Genomic DNA, 245 nt, shown 5'->3' with positions numbered 1-245 from the left:
CATACTACAAACCTGTATCTCCCAGAACCAATCAGCTTTCGTCCCAAGTCGAGCTATCACGGATAATGTCCTTATCACTCATGAGGCCCTCTACTACCTAAAAACATCAGCTGCACAAAAAAGAGTTTATATGGCTGTTAAAACAGACATGAGTAAAGTCTATGACACGCTGGAATGGAATTTTATAGAGGAAGTGCTAACAAGAATGGAATTTCATACCCAATGGATAATCTGGACTATGCAGT

This window comes from Camelina sativa, chromosome 2, assembly GCF_000633955.1.
Source record: "Camelina sativa cultivar DH55 chromosome 2, Cs, whole genome shotgun sequence".
Lineage (NCBI taxonomy): Eukaryota > Viridiplantae > Streptophyta > Magnoliopsida > Brassicales > Brassicaceae > Camelina > Camelina sativa.
Note: the sequence above shows the minus strand (reverse complement) of the source record.